Consider the following 13,645-nt stretch of genomic DNA (forward strand, 5'->3'; position numbering starts at 1 on the left):
ATTGTACCCCCAGTGCTTCTTCATGTCCCTGGCTTCCTGAGAAGATTCCTTGTGTACCCCCAGTGCTTCTTCATGTCCCTGGCTTCCTGAGAAGATTCCTTGTGTACCCCCAGTGCTTCTTCATGTCCCTGGCTTCCTGAGAAGATTCCTTGTGTACCCCCAGTGCTTCTTCATGTCCCTGGCTTCCTGAGAAGATTCCTATTGTACCCCCAGTGCTTCTTCATGTCCCTGGCTTCCTGAGAAGATTCCTATTGTACCCCCAGTGCTTCTTCATGTCCCTGGCTTCCTGAGAAGATTCCTTGTGTACCCCCAGTGCTTCTTCATGTCCCTGGCTTCCTGAGAAGATTCCTTGTGTACCCCCAGTGCTTCTTCATGTCCCTGGCTTCCTGAGAAGATTCCTATTGTACCCCCAGTGCTTCTTCATGTCCCTGGCTTCCTGAGAAGATTCCTATTGTACCCCCAGTGCTTCTTCATGTCCCTGGCTTCCTGAGAGAATTCCTATTGTACCCCCAGTGCTTCTTCATGTCCCTGGCTTCCTGAGAAGATTCCTATTGTACCCCCAGTGCTTCTTCATGTCCCTGGCTTCCTGAGAAGATTCCTATTGTACCCCCCAGTGCTTCTCCATGTCCCTGGCTTCCTGAGAAGATTCCTTGGTTCATCGTGTACCTCCAGTGCGTCTTCATGTCCCTGGCTTCCTGAGAAGATTCCTATTGTACCCCCCAGTGCTTCTTCATGTCCCTGGCTTCCTGAGAGAATTCCTATTGTACCCCCCAGTGCTTCTTCATGTCCCTGGCTTCCTGAGAGAATTCCTATTGTACCCCCAGTGCTTCTTCATGTCCCTGGCTTCCTGAGAAGATTCCTATTGTACCCCCCAGTGCTTCTCCATGTCCCTGGCTTCCTGAGAAGATTCCTATTGTACCCCAAGTGCGTCTTCATGTCCCTGGCTTCCTGAGAAGATTCCTAGTGTACCCCCCAGTGCTTCTTCATGTCCCTGGCTTTCTGAGAAGATTCATATACCCTCAGTGCTTCTTCATGTCCCTGGCTTCCTGAGAAGATTCCTATTGTAACCCCAGTGCTTCTTCATGTCCCTGGCTTCCTGAGAAGATTCCTTGTGTACCCCCAGTGCTTCTTCATGTCCCTGGCTTCCTGAGAAGATTCCTTGTGTACCCCCAGTGCTTCTTCATGTCCCTGGCTTCCTGAGAAGATTCCTTGTGTACCCCCAGTGCTTCTTAATGTCCCTGGCTTCCTGAGAAGATTCCTTGTGTACCCCCAGTGCTTCTTCATGTCCCTGGCTTCCTGAGAAGATTCCTATTGTACCCCCAGTGCTTCTTCATGTCCCTGGCTTCCTGAGAAGATTCCTATTGTACCCCCAGTGCTTCTTCATGTCCCTGGCTTCCTGAGAAGATTCCTATTGTACCCCCAGTGCTTCTTCATGTCCCTGGCTTCCTGAGAGAATTCCTATTGTACCCCCAGTGCTTCTTCATGTCCCTGGCTTCCTGAGAAGATTCCTATTGTACCCCCCAGTGCTTCTCCATGTCCCTGGCTTCCTGAGAGAATTCCTATTGTACCCCCAGTGCTTCTTCATGTCCCTGGCTTCCTGAGAAGATTCCTATTGTACCCCCCAGTGCTTCTCCATGTCCCTGGCTTCCTGAGAAGATTCCTTGGTTCATCGTGTACCTCCAGTGCGTCTTCATGTCCCTGGCTTCCTGAGAAGATTCCTATTGTACCCCCCAGTGCTTCTTCATGTCCCTGGCTTCCTGAGAAGATTCCTTGGTTCATCGTGTACCTCCAGTGCGTCTTCATGTCCCTGGCTTCCTGAGAAGATTCCTATTGTACCCCCAGTGCTTCTTCATGTCCCTGGCTTCCTGAGAAGATTCCTATTGTACCCCCCAGTGCTTCTTCATGTCCCTGGCTTCCTGAGAAGATTCCTATTGTACCCCCCAGTGCTTCTCCATGTCCCTGGCTTCCTGAGAAGATTCCTATTGTACCCCAAGTGCGTCTTCATGTCCCTGGCTTCCTGAGAAGATTCCTAGTGTACCCCCAGTGCGTCTTCATGTCCCTGGCTTTCTGAGAAGATTCATATACCCTCAGTGCTTCTTCATGTCCCTGGCTTCCTGAGAAGATTCCTATTGTACCCCAAGTGCGTCTTCATGTCCCTGGCTTCCTGAGAAGACTCATCGTGTACCTCCAGTGCTTCCTAGTGCAGAAGGTTCCCATTCCAGTGCCTCTGTGTACTATTACCCATTTCCAGGGTCTGTTTGTTTCCGTGTACTTCTCCCTATACTCCCTACTGACCTCTGATCCCCACAACTCAGCGCTGCAAGGAATTCTTACCTACCCTGCCCTTAGTTTCCACTAACTGCTTACTTGGGTGAATCGGAGAACTGCAGCCCATGTCTACTTTCAGGCTCTCTGGAGAGGACCAGGTAATTCCCTAGACTCTTCACCTTGGTCTTTCCAAGGGCCCCCACCTTCGCCGTATGCATGAAGACGTTGTGTTCTCCCCAGACAGTACCCATAGGTTTCCTTCCGGTTCTAGACTTCTTGTATATCCCATCTGTATCCTGTGTACCTGTATTCCCTAGGAACCCACCATAGTGTTCCTCAAACATATAGTCCCCACACTTCCCGATATCCAACCTTACCCCAAACCCCCCTCCAAACCCATCCCCCCCCATTAACAAATGACCAGACTATGTTCGGAGTAAATGGCCAACAGGCCTTGATTTATTAACCAATATATATATATATATATAGCAAATATAAACTTTCCATAAATAACTTTTATTAAAACGTAAACAACTTTCCATTTGTACTATATGATGGGTCATTAGCATAACCAAGACCCTACTGGTCACTGCGCGCTACATCAGTCATTTCTTTAACCTCTTGACCTCCAGACGGAATCCCCCGCCTCGGGGGCTATACTCAAACCAGTGCAGTGACCTACCCCCTTTTACCCTTCCCGGTTAACCCCATGTAACCAGGAAGTACAGATCCAACCACCCCCATCACCATGGATGGGTACAAACATATTCTCCACCTGCACCACTAAACCTTTTCAACTGACCCCAAAAAACTGCCCACCCCAGTAAACGAGCCCCCCCCCCCCGAAACAACCCCCCATAAACAGGGAGGGTGGGTGAGAATTAGGGCTAAAACAACTAATCGATTAATCGACAACTAATCGATTATGAAATGAATCGATTAATATTTTCATAATCGATTAATCGGCCAGTAACAAAATGGGGTTAAAATTAATGAGTCTGATGATATTTACCAGATTGACCCTTTAATAGTATATCTCTCCTCTAATAGTATATACAGTATATCTCCTCTAATAGTATATACAGTATATCTCCTCTAATATTATATACAGTATATAGCATATAATAGTATATACAGTACATCCCTTCTAATAGTATATACAGTATATCCCCTCTAATAGTATATACAGTATATACCCTCTAATAGTATATACAGTATATCCCCTCTAATAGTATATACAGTATATACCCTCTAATAGTATATACAGTATATCTCTCCTCTAATAGTATATGCAGTATATAGCCTATAATAGTATATACAGTACATCTCTTCTAATATATACAGTATATCTCTCTAGTATATACATTATATCTCTCCTCTAATAGTATATGGCCTATAATAGTATATACAGTACATCTCTTCTAATAGTATATACACTATATATCTCCTCTAATAGTATATACACTATATATCCCCTCTAATATATGCAGTATATCTCTTCTGTCTGTTATTCTCAGAGTGGATTAGATATTTTGCTCCCTAACCATATAGTTGGTTATTTATATTTACCTCTGCATATAGAGATATTTAAGAATAAATTGCCTTTTTTTAAAACGTTACATATTAACTAAATTATACACCACACCTTTTTTTAAGGTTATTAACCGATTAATCGAAACAACAATCGGCCAACTAATCAATTATGAAAATAATCGTTAGTTGCAGCCCTAGTGGGAATCTCGTCCTCCTCCGCTCTCCGACTGCCCCTGGCTTCCCGGCGAAAACTACAGGCCCCGCCCACAGCCCCGCCTACCGGTTCTCTCTTAAAGCGCACCTATTATTCTCCTTACAACAGCGACAGTGCAGTCATAGCCACTGTCACGCCGTCCCTCCGCCCACAGCCTGGGGCTGCAGCTTTCCGTGGACTTTCTGTGTTCCCTGCACCCCAGCGCTGTAAGCCCTTGTACACGCGGTCGCACATTCGGATGGACAATGTCCAATCGGACCGCGTTGTCGGATAATCCGACTATGTGTGGGCTCCATCGGACTGTTTCCAATGTACCAAGTTTTCCAGCTGGGCTATAAAATTTTCCGACAACATGATCCGATCGGACATACTCCGATCATGTGTAGAGAATTCGGATCGGACAAAGTGCCACGCATGCTCAGATCAAATCCCTACACCAAAGCTATTGGCTACTAGCCTGAACGTAGTCCCGTACTAACGCAATAACGTCATTACGTTACGTACGATGGGATTTTCCGACAACTTTGTCCGACCGTGTGTATGCAACAGTTTCGGACAAAATCCGACGGATTTGGTTGTGGGAATGTCGGACCCGTGTGTACAAGGGCTGAGTGTCTTTGCCTGCGTGTAAGACCAGCACCAAAGTGCTTCACTATACCGCCATTCCCTGCTTTCCCAGATCCCTGCTTCTCCTCTTCCCTGCACCAGGTCAGCTGAAGCCTTCACGGGTGCGTTCTCCAGCACACCGTCATCCAATCTGCATGGAGGGTCCATGATCCCCACCATTCCCCATTTGTGACAGGCAGCCCTCATTTCATCCTCTGGAGTCCTCATTAGCCTTTGACTCTTTCTTATTTTTTTTTTCTACCAGATTTTGATCTGCATCGCTCTGAATTTTATCAGGCCAATCATCATGAGCGGTGCACACTGCTGACGCTCGCCGGCGCGGTGTGGGAGAAGTGACGAGGACACGATGCAATAAGTCTGTTCCTCTAAATTCAAATGAGGTTTCCCGTTTCCGTGGGCTTTCACTTTGTTACGAAATTCACATCTGTACCAAACATCCTGTCAGGGCTTTTTTTATTTTTTGAATGACGAGATTCAAACTTCTGGAAGTCCTCTTCACACCGCTGTGCTTGTTTTGCAAGAGGAAATGTAGAGCATATCCATCCACAGAGATAGCAAGATAACAAACAAATCGCAATATTTTCGTGTTGAATTCCGGCGTATTAAAAAAAAAAAAAAATATGTTTTGACCTGCAGTATAAAAAAAAAAAAAAATGTTTTGACCCGCAGTATATATAAAAAAAAAAATGTTTTGACCTGCAGTATATATATATAAAAATGTTTTGACCTGCAGTATATAAAAAAAAAATAATGTTTTGACCTGCAGTATATATATATATATATATACATATATATATATATATATATATATATATACACATATATATATATATATATATATATATATATATATAAATGTTTTGACCTGCAGTATATAAAAAATAAATGTTTTGACCTGCAGTATAAAAAAAAAAAAAAAATGTTTTGACCTGCAGTATATAAAAAAAAAAAAATGTTTTGACCTGCAGTATATATATATATATATATATATATATATATATATATATATATATATATATATATATATATATATATATATATATAAATGTTTTGACCTGCAGTATATAAAAAATAAATGTTTTGACCTGCAGTATATAAAAAAAAAATGTTTTGACCTGCAGTATATATATATATATATATATATATATATATATATATATATATATAAATGTTTTGACCTGCAGTATATAAAAAAAAATGTTTTGACCTGCAGTGTATATATATATATATATATATATATATATACAGTGGTGTGAAAAAATGTTTGCCCCCCTTCCTCATTTCCTGTTCCTTTGCATGTTTGTCACACTTAAGTGTTTCGGAACATCAAACCAATTTAAACAATAGTCAAGGACAACACAAGTAAACACAAAATGCAATTTGTAAATGAAGGTGTTTATTATTAAAGGTGAAAAAAAATCCAAACCATCATGGCCCTGTGTGAAAAAGTGATTGCCCCCTAAACCTAATAACTGGTTGGGCCACCCTTAGCAGCAACAACTGCAACCAAGCGTTTGCGATAACGTGCAATGAGGCTTTTACAGCGTCCTGGAGGAATTTTGGCCCACTCATCTTTGCAGAATTGTCCTAATTCAGTTACATTAGAGGGTTTTCGAGCATGAACGGCCTTTTTAAGGTCATACCACAACATCTCAATAGGATTCAGGTCAGGACTTTGGCTAGGCCACTCCAAAGTCTTCATTTTGTTTTTCTTCAGCCATTCGGTGGTGGACTTGCTGGTGTGTTTAGGATCATTGTCCTGCTGCAGAACCCAAGTACGTTTCAGCTTGAGTACACGAACAGATGGTCGGACATTCTCCTTCAGGATCTCTTGGTAGACAGCAGAATTCATAGTTCCTTTTATCACGGCAAGTCTTCCAGGTCCTGAAGCAGCAAAACAGCCCCAGACCATCACACTACCACCACCATATTTTACTGTTGGTATAATGTTCTTTTTATGAAATGCAGTGTTCCTTCTACGCCAGATATACTTGGACACATACCTTCCAAAGAGTTCCACTTTTGTCTCATCGCTCCACAGAATGTTGTCCCAAAAGTCTTGGGGATCATCAAGATGTGTTGTGGAGAAATTGAGACGAGCTTTGATGTTCTTTTTGCTCAGCAGTGGTTTTCTCCTTGGAACTCTGCCATGCAGGCCATTTTTGCCCAGTCTTTTCCTGATGGTGGAGGCATGAACGCTGACCTTAACTGAGGCAAGTGAGGCCTGCAGTTCCTTGGACGTTGTTGTGGGGTCTTTTGTGACCTCTTGGATGAGTCGTCGCTGCGCTCTTGGGGTAATTTTGGGCAGCCGGCCACTCCTGGGAAGGTTCACCACTGTTCCATGTCTTCGCCATTTGTGGATAATGGCTCTCACTGTGGTTCGCTGGATTCCCAAAGCTTTGGAAATGGCTTTATAACCCTTTCCAGACTGATAGATCTCAATTACTTTCTTTCTCAATTGTTCCTGAATTTCTTTGGGTCTCGGCATGATGTGTAGCTTTTAAGGATCTTCTGGTGGACCTTACTGTGTCAAGCAGCTCCTATTTAAGTGATGCCTTGATTGTGAACAGGTGTGGCAATAATCAGGCCTGGGTGTGGCTAGAGAAATTGAACTCAGGTGTGGACAACCACAGTTATAGTATGTTTTAACAAGGGGGGCAATCACTTTTTCACACAGGGCCATGATGGTTTGGATTTTTTTTCACCTTTAATAATAAACACCTTCATTTACAAATTGCATTTTGTGTTTACTTGTGTTGTCCTTGACTATTGTTTAAATTGGTTTGATGTTCCGAAACACTTAAGTGTGACAAACATGCAAAGGAACAGGAAATGAGGAAGGGGGCAAACACTTTTTCACACCACTGTATATATATATATATATATATGTTTTGACCTGCAGTATATAAAAAATAAAAGATAAATGTTTTGACCTGCAGTATATATAAAAAAAAAAATGTTTTGACCTGCAGTATATATATATACCTGCAGTATATAAAAAATAAAAAATAAATGTTTTGACCTGCAGTATATAAAAAAAAATAATGTTTTGACCTGCAGTATATATATATATAAATGTTTTGACCTGCAGTATATATATATATATAAATGTTTTGACCTGCAGTATATAAAAAATAAAAAATAAATGTTTTGACCTGCAGTATATAAAAAAAAAAATGTTATGACCTGCAGTATATTAAAAAAAAAAATGTTTTGACCTGCAGTATATATATATATATATATAAAAATGTTTTGACCTGCAGTATATAAAAAAAATAAAAAAAATGTTTTGACCTGCAGTACCGTATATAAAAAAAAAAAAAAAATGTTTTGAACTGCAGTATAAAAAAATAAATAAAAATGTTTTGACCTGCAGCATAAATAAAAAAAAAATAAAAAAAAAAAAAGCTTTTGCTGCAAAACTAACTTTAAATTGGAGGGCCACCCTTAAAAAAAAAGAGTATTAATATTCTTAAAAATTAAAAAAAAAAACATTTAAAAATAAATAAAACATTTTTACCTTGCCAGAAATCCCTGTTGCTAGGCAGTCTTCCTAATCTGCCTTCTTCCTGCTCCTCGGTGATCTTCGGTCTTCTCCCCTCCTCCGCGTTGTCTTCTGGGTAATGGGGCGCGCCGTGTTCTGGGAACTGTGTGTTCCCTAACACAGCGCGTCCCATTCACAAAGCGCCACGCGCGTCTCGCGCATGCGCAGTAGGAAACGGGCAGTGAAGCCGCAAAGGCTCCACTGCCTGTTTCCCTTAGTGAGGATGGCGGCGCTGGGACCCCGAGAGCCGAGGGACATGTCGGCCTTGGCGGCTGACATCGCGGGCGCCCTGGAAAGGTAAGTCTCCTTATTAAAACTCACTACTTTTTTTTTTAGCTGCTGACTTTAAAAAAAAAAAAATTTCAGCTGAAACAACCGCTTTAAGTCTGTAGCTGTACACTGCAGGTATTCCTTTCTCCTATTACCCTGTTCCCTGAAAATAGGACCTAGTGTGATTATCGGTGACGGCTGCAATGTAAGCCCTACCCCCCAAATAAGCCCTAGTTAAAGTCCTTGTAGGTCTTATTTTCAGGGTAGGGCTTATTTTCGGGGAAACAGGGTAGGGCTTATGGGGGGGGGGGTAGGGCTTATATTGCAGCCATCACCGACAATCACGCTAGGTCTTATTTTCAAGGGGAAACAGGGTAGATGTACTCGTCTTTCAGATAAATGATGCTCAGCATTATTCATTCTACATGTAGCGCTGGATTATGACGAGCAGGCACTATGTGTTTTTTAAAGTTAATTTTCCTGACACCGCAGTTGGGTTTTGGGGCTAATTTTCTAAATTTCTGGTTTCGGTACCAGTCCAGCTGGGTCGCACTGGGTTCTCCTTGACCGCAGGTGTCGCTGTCACCGCCGGCAAGAGTGAGAACGCAGTCTAGCTGGGTGTATTGAATGCCACTGTTCTTTCCGGAATCAGCCCAGTGGGAGTGTTCTCCTGCTGTGCATTCTGGGAGTTGGTATTTAAGGTACTGACATCATGTGCTTTCGGGGTTCCGGTCAGGGCCGTCTTTAAGGCAGGGCGAAAGGGGCAGCTGCCCTGGGCCCTGTCATTATTGTGGGGCCCAAAGCAGCTGCCTCATACTTGCCAACAATCCCAATATCTCAGTGTGGAATGCTGGTACTAATGCTGCCCAGCTCTGCCCTATTGTTGTGTACAGATGACTCACCTGCAGACCCTGTGTTTACATGTAAATAATCGGCATTCATATGTAAATAGCTGTGGCCCGGCTGTATTGATATGTAAATAAAGGTGGCGTTCATATGTAGATCATGCCCCCCTGCAGTGAGGAGATGAGGTGCTGTAACCTCTAGCAACCAGTGAGCAGTAATACTATAAAGTAATCTCTAGCAACCGATTAAGAAGCAGAAATCATTTGCTGTAACCTCTAGCAACTAATCAGTGAGCCGTAGTGTGTTGTAACCTCCAGCAACCAGTCAGTAAGCGGTAATGATATGCTGTAACCACTGGCAACGAATCTCAATTCCTGCCTGATCTGATACATTAAACTGATTTTAAGTTTAGCTGATAATTATTGTATGTCTCAGAGCAGGTGGAGAGTGAAATTGCATAGGGGGGGGGGGGCCCAAGAAAATTTTTGCCTAGGGTCCAATCAATATTAAAGACGGCCCTGGTTCCGGTGCCGGACATTATTATCTGCCTGTTCGGTTCTGGTGGTCCTCCTGACCCAGCCCCCATGGCCCTCCTGGCCTGGGGTGTGCGGAACCATGCATTTTGAGTCTCGGGGCTGGCTAGCCCGAGGTGACGCAACTGCAGGGACAGGCCTGAATGGATTTCGGGGGCCTATTGATCCAAAGGTGGTCCGGTGCCGTCTCATCTGAAGGGAGAGGCCCAGCAACTGGAGAAACCCCAAGGGGAGGACTCTTCAGGAGAAGGCCGTGCGCGGGGCTGGCTTCTCTGAAGGAGCCTGGAGGCTCAGTTGAAGGACACTACATGGATCTACACTCATATGGTATCACTGGACCGGCTGAGAGATACTGGTACCGTATGATAGCTCTTTAAATTTCCCTCAGTAACGCTCAAGTCTGTGGCAGAGACTTTACTTAACACCTTAGCGGCTGCTAGGCCTAGTGAGAGGAGATCTATCCGGGGGGGTGGAATCCAGCTGTGAAACGGTTGCTATTCTCTGGATTCTCCTATAAGAGACTTTCCATTTTTGCAGTCTAAAGTACCTGAACTTCCTCCTAACCCTCCACCCTCCATTGAGAGACTCAAATAAATAACCCAAAAGAAGATTCAGTGTCAGTTTCCACATTCCTTTGGGCCATCGACCACGGGAACCCCCTAGATGGAGAAGAGATTGAGAAGGTAACGGTAAGCCCAATAAAACCAGCAGCTCCTTCGGGGGTCAGCGCTACATACGTCTAGTGGGCTCAGGCTTTCATGGACCTGTCCTTGGGGGGGGGCAGATCATCACACCATCCTGGACTCACAGGAAAATACTTCTGTTATGTGCCCCCTATCAGGTGATGTGGGCTCACCCGGGGTACAGGCGCTAAGTGACACCTAGTCCTTTACCTAGGCTCCATAAGGAGGCGATAGGTCAAAGATCCTAGGGGGTCTCAGTTTACTTTGCTGCAAGCTGTCACCAGGTCCTCAAAATTGCCCCACCGAGGAAATAGCGGGGATAAAATGGCCATGGTGTGGAGATCTGTACACTGTAGAGCAGGCGGTAGAGTAATGAAAAAAAAAGACATTGGGACTTTGAATGAAGCAGTGGACTGGTAGGGGTGAAAAAACTGAAATCAAGTGGTGTTGCATACGTGTATTGAATAATCAATGACATATATACAGGTAGCATGTACAGTGGTGTGAAAAAATGTTTGCCCCCCTTCCTCATTTCCTGTTCCTTTGCATGTTTGTCACACTTAAGTGTTTCGGAACATCAAACCAATTTAAACAATAGTCAAGGACAACACAAGTAAACACAAAATGCAATTTGTAAATGAAGGTGTTTATTATTAAAGGTGAAAAAAAATCCAAACCATCATGGCCCTGTGTGAAAAAGTGATTGCCCCCTAAACCTAATAACTGGTTGGGCCACCCTTAGCAGCAACAACTGCAACCAAGCGTTTGCGATAACGTGCAATGAGGCTTTTACAGCGTCCTGGAGGAATTTTGGCCCACTCATCTTTGCAGAATTGTCCTAATTCAGTTACATTAGAGGGTTTTCGAGCATGAACGGCCTTTTTAAGGTCATACCACAACATCTCAATAGGATTCAGGTCAGGACTTTGGCTAGGCCACTCCAAAGTCTTCATTTTGTTTTTCTTCAGCCATTCGGTGGTGGACTTGCTGGTGTGTTTAGGATCATTGTCCTGCTGCAGAACCCAAGTTGGTTTCAGCTTGAGTACACCAACAGATGGTCGGACATTCTCCTTCAGGATCTCTTGGTAGACAGCAGAATTCATAGTTCCTTTTATCACGGCAAGTCTTCCAGGTCCTGAAGCAGCAAAACAGCCCCAGACCATCACACTACCACCACCATATTTTACGGTTGGTATAATGTTCTTTTTATGAAATGCAGTGTTCCTTCTACGCCAGATATACTTGGACACACACCTTCCAAAGAGTTCCACTTTTGTCTCATCGGTCCACAGAATGTTTCCCAAAAGTCTTGGGGATCATCAAGATGTGTTGTGGAGAAATTGAGACGAGCTTTGATGTTCTTTTTGCTCAGCAGTGGTTTTCTCCTTGGAACTCTGCCATGCAGGCCATTTTTGCCCAGTCTTTTCCTGATGGTGGAGGCATGAACGCTGACCTTAACTGAGGCAAGTGAGGCCTGCAGTTCCTTGGACGTTGTTGTGGGGTCTTTTGTGACCTCTTGGATGAGTCGTCGCTGCGCTCTTGGGGTCATTTTGGGCGGCCGGCCACTCCTGGGAAGGTTCACCACTGTTCCATGTCTTCGCCATTTGTGGATAATGGCTCTCACTGTGGTTCGCTGGATTCCCAAAGCTTTGGAAATGGCTTTATAACCCTTTCCAGACTGATAGATCTCAATGACTTTCTTTCTCAATTGTTCCTGAATTTCTTTGGGTCTCGGCATGATGTGTAGCTTTTAAGGATCTTCTGGTGGACCTTACTGTGTCAAGCAGCTCCTATTTAAGTGATGCCTTGATTGTGAACAGGTGTGGCAATAATCAGGCCTGGGTGTGGCTAGAGAAATTGAACTCAGTTGTGGACAACCACAGTTATAGTATGTTTTAACAAGGGGGGCAATCACTTTTTCACACAGGGCCATGATGGTTTGGATTTTTTTTCACCTTTAATAATAAACACCTTCATTTACAAATTGCATTTTGTGTTTACTTGTGTTGTCCTTGACTATTGTTTAAATTGGTTTGATGTTCCGAAACACTTAAGTGTGACAAACATGCAAAGGAACAGGAAATGAGGAAGGGGGCAAACACTTTTTCACACCACTGTACATAAACAAATAACATGACCAAAATGCATCCATACACAAATATTGGTATGGTAACACGTAGCAATCAAGGCAACATATAGTGTATATAAACACATAAAAGCTGAGCAGCACACAACAAGTTGTAATGTGAATGAAACATTGAAAGGTCATATAAAAATTGATATATCAGATTGGAATCCTATTAACGCATATAGCTACATCCTTCGTGCCCAACGCGTTTCGTGTAAAAAACACTTCCTCAGGGGCGGATGCTAAAGGGTATCTGAAACAATAAAATATAGACTGATCAGGTAATGACTTAATACTGCCAGAAGAGACAATATATGTCAATTCTGGGTACCTACGAATTATACTAAGCTGTGATACGTCCGAAAACTGTGCCAATAAGACTCTCCGTTCCGGGAGCTGAGGTGGCAGGATAGTTACCCAGCCAATGACGGAACGCAAAGGCATCATCCCCAGAAAGCAAGTCACCAATACAGATATGAGACAAGGTATACTGTAGGTTCGTAGTAGTATAAGGGCATCTGTAATGGATAGGTAGATCCAGCAGGAATAACTCAAGGTAATACAAGTGATAAAATAAGCACTAGTGTAGAAATCGCAGAGTGTTACCTTGTTGGTATACTTGAAAACACGTCTGTCAAAAAATATGGCGTCTGCACATGTATGGCAGCAAGTTATCAGTCTGGGGAGACGTCTCTTATGCGTCCCGCACGTGCGGTAGACTGCCGCCAGCGTCACGCCGGCCTAACAGTGCGGAGGGCGCGGCCCCAGCCAGGGCAGCATAAGACCCGCCCTGCACTGACGCCGCACAGCCAGCTGTGTCGGCTCAGATGGACAATGCACGCCCACAACGTGACGTCCGGAGGGATGTCACACAGGGGAGAAATGCGTGGCGCGGATGTTCTGCCAAAAACTGTCCCCCCCATCGGATAGTGTCCACCCCCCACTGCGCAGGTGCAGCGCTTGCGCAGTACGGAGGACAAGGAGATTCCGTAAGTCTCT

The sequence above is a fragment of the Lithobates pipiens genome, unplaced genomic scaffold, assembly GCF_037356315.1.
Source record: "Lithobates pipiens isolate NorthernLeopardFrog02 unplaced genomic scaffold, aLitPip1_a1.2 Scaffold_47, whole genome shotgun sequence".
In the NCBI taxonomy this organism is placed as follows: domain Eukaryota; kingdom Metazoa; phylum Chordata; class Amphibia; order Anura; family Ranidae; genus Lithobates; species Lithobates pipiens.